The following is a 2,859-nucleotide window of genomic DNA, read 5'->3' as shown; positions in this document are numbered from 1 at the left end:
TCACTGAAGATCTAAAGATTTATAAACTTTTCTTGACAGATTCATATATTACGATACAATTAGATGAATTTGAATATCATCAAGACCTCATTATATCTCCATCAATTAAACATGTGTAGTCCTTATAAATGATAATGTTAAAACTCTAACTCCGTCCACATCTCCTAGCTAGATAAAAAATACAAGTCATGTTTGGAATTCTAGAGTTTATTGCCGCCATGGAAGAAGGCATAATAAAGTAGTCTCTACCCAAAGCAAGTCCCCAAGGATGGAGATTATCCTCCAATTTGATTTCTTAATTGAGATATTCTCAAAGATTTCAATTGAAGACGTTGCGAGGTATCGTTGCATGTCGAAGCTTTTGTTTTCCTTACTGCATCGTCGAGAATTTACCCAAATGTTTCTAAAATCATGTCGTTGGTTCGGCCGCATAATTTATTCACCTTCCTACACAAAGGTAAGCAGATGTTCTACTCCATACCTCAAGAATTATATCCACACCGCAACTACTCTTCTCCTATATCTCCCTATTACCATATGCATTTCCCTTAAAGTTTGGGTTCTGCGGAAAATATGTGTCCCTCTTCACTTGGTTTGATCTATAACAAATCTAAGAACTGATGATTTGTAAGCCTAGTACAGAGAGTACATATGTTTACCACTAGTGACAACGAAGAGGAATAAGATGAAACCCCATCTCGAGTATGATCACATCGAAAACTCTTCAAAGTATTATCCTTAAATACTTTTTGGATTGGATCATACCCGAGATAGGGTGTAATCTGATTCCTCTTGGTTGTCACTATGGGTAAAGATATGTACTATCTTGTGCTAGGGTTACAGAGCATCGGCTTCTTAAATTTGTTACATATCAAACCAGGTAAAGAGGGACACTTATCTTCCCAGAACCCAAACATTTAGGGAAATGCATCTGGTAATAAGGAGTTATAGGAGAAGAGTAGTTGCGGTTTGGATCTAGTTCTTGAGGTATGGAGTAAAAGATCCATTTACCGTTGTATAGGAAGTTGAATAAAATACGCGGCCGAACCGATGATATATTTAGAAACAGTTGGGTGAATTCTCAACAACGCAGTATGAAATACTAACGCTTTGAAACGCAACGAGACCTCGAAGTTCTTACGATGACAATCTTGAGAATGTCTCAATTAATAGATCAAATGGGAGGATGATCTCCGTCATGTTTTCTCTTGGGGACTTGCTTGGGTTGGAGACCACTTTCTTTTTTCTTTTTTCCATGGTGGCGATAAACCCTAGAATCCCAACCATGAATTGTATTTTTAATCTAGGAGATGTGGACAGAGTGAGAGTTTTAACATTTTCTCTTTATAAGGACCATACATGTCTAATTGATGTACATATAACAAGGTCTTGATGATATTCAAATTCATCTAAACTTATCGTTATATATGAATCTGTCAAAAAAGTAAAATTAAAAATCTTTAAATTGTTAGTGAAGTGTTCAGATTATTATTTTAATAAAAATTCAGTGTACTATTTTAATAATTTCTGATGATTTATTTATAAATGGAAATTCAAAGTATTGTATTGGATTTTATTTTATTTTTAGACAATCCCCTATATAATAAAAGAGAAGTACACTTTTGATATCTCTAAAAATTGACAAAAATTTCCATATTTGCCATTCAATTAGTTGTGAAGGATAGCTTTTATTGAAATTAGAATGGGTAATTTTTTGATTTTTACAAATCAAAATCAATTATCCGACCCGTTTGCTAAAGATCCGCGTGTCTGCCCGTGTCTTAAAAGGAGTGTAACAGATCGAGTTCGATCCTCGTAGAAAACAAGGCATGTTCGATTTTGTTTACGGGCTTTTACTCTCCATCTCTGATAAATTATAGTAAATGGGACCAGATTTTTAAATGGATCCAGCTTAACAATTCAAGTTTTGTTATGCATTAATTATTAATTATAAGAAATCAAAACACCTATTTAATAATAATAGCATTTACCTAATATAATTTTTCTCTTCTCTAAAACGCCGTCTCCCAACATTGGACAAGAAGAAAAAGAAGAAGAAGAAGAAAGATGTCTTCGATGATCAATCTAGTGACTTTGGTACCAAGGATTTGGATTTCAAGGAAGAGAAGCTAGGAGTTGCAGATTACAAATCCCTCTGATACGAGTTTGATGCTTGCGTTGCGGGTGAGAAAATGGGTTCTGCAGATGCGAGGACATTGAGTTACTCATGAAGTAGGAGATTTGCTGATTTGGTTTGGAGAAAGGTAAATTATCATCCTTGGTAGCATGTTTATCTCAACATCGATTCTAATCATGACGGATTAACATGAATTATACTCATCTGTTTTGGATGGTGATTTGAAATATGAAACAAGTTCTCCGCTTTGGGAAACTATGTTGCATTAAAAAAAATTTGGGGGGGGGTTAATTTGTGTGAATGTAAACAAAAGATCGAATCTAAAACTGAACGTTTGAATCCAAGTCCGATTTGATTAGCTTTATAGAAGTAATAATGTTTTCTCACACAGTTACACTGAATCTAATCAACACATGGAATTTAGTAAATTACATGCTTGCCCAGGTTCTTTATGGGGCGCAAGTCTATTAAAAAATTAAAGTTAGTCCACTATGTTTTTACTTCGTACTCTCAAGTGATGTTCTTACATAACACCGCTGCCATAAACCTGATGTATAGTGGGTTGTGGAAATTGGTATTTTACCCAAATTATAAAGGTGTAATGGTAAAAGAGTACATATTTTGTTGTTTCGATTTGCTATTAAAATGTGTATCAGTTTTTTTTTTCTTTCTCTATCTCTCACTTGGCTTTTCAGATGGAATGTAAACCATAAATATTTATT

General features: G+C 34.1%; 1 long non-coding RNA gene across 1 annotated transcript in view; it reads left to right on the top strand.

Annotated features, from left to right (window-relative positions):
* The window catches only part of LOC111832081, a 3,990-nt gene extending 1,495 nt beyond the window's left edge, over positions 1-2,495 (top strand). Inside the window, exon 3 of the long non-coding RNA XR_002835216.1 lies at positions 2,046-2,495. This is a non-coding gene — a long non-coding RNA (uncharacterized LOC111832081). The remainder of the gene's footprint in view (positions 1-2,045) is intronic.
* Positions 2,496-2,859: the final 364 nt, after the last annotated feature.

Source organism: Capsella rubella, unplaced genomic scaffold (assembly GCF_000375325.1).
Source record: "Capsella rubella cultivar Monte Gargano unplaced genomic scaffold, Caprub1_0 scaffold_2, whole genome shotgun sequence".
Taxonomy (NCBI): Eukaryota; Viridiplantae; Streptophyta; class Magnoliopsida; order Brassicales; family Brassicaceae; genus Capsella; species Capsella rubella.
Note: the sequence above shows the minus strand (reverse complement) of the source record. Positions and strands in the feature narration are given on the sequence as shown.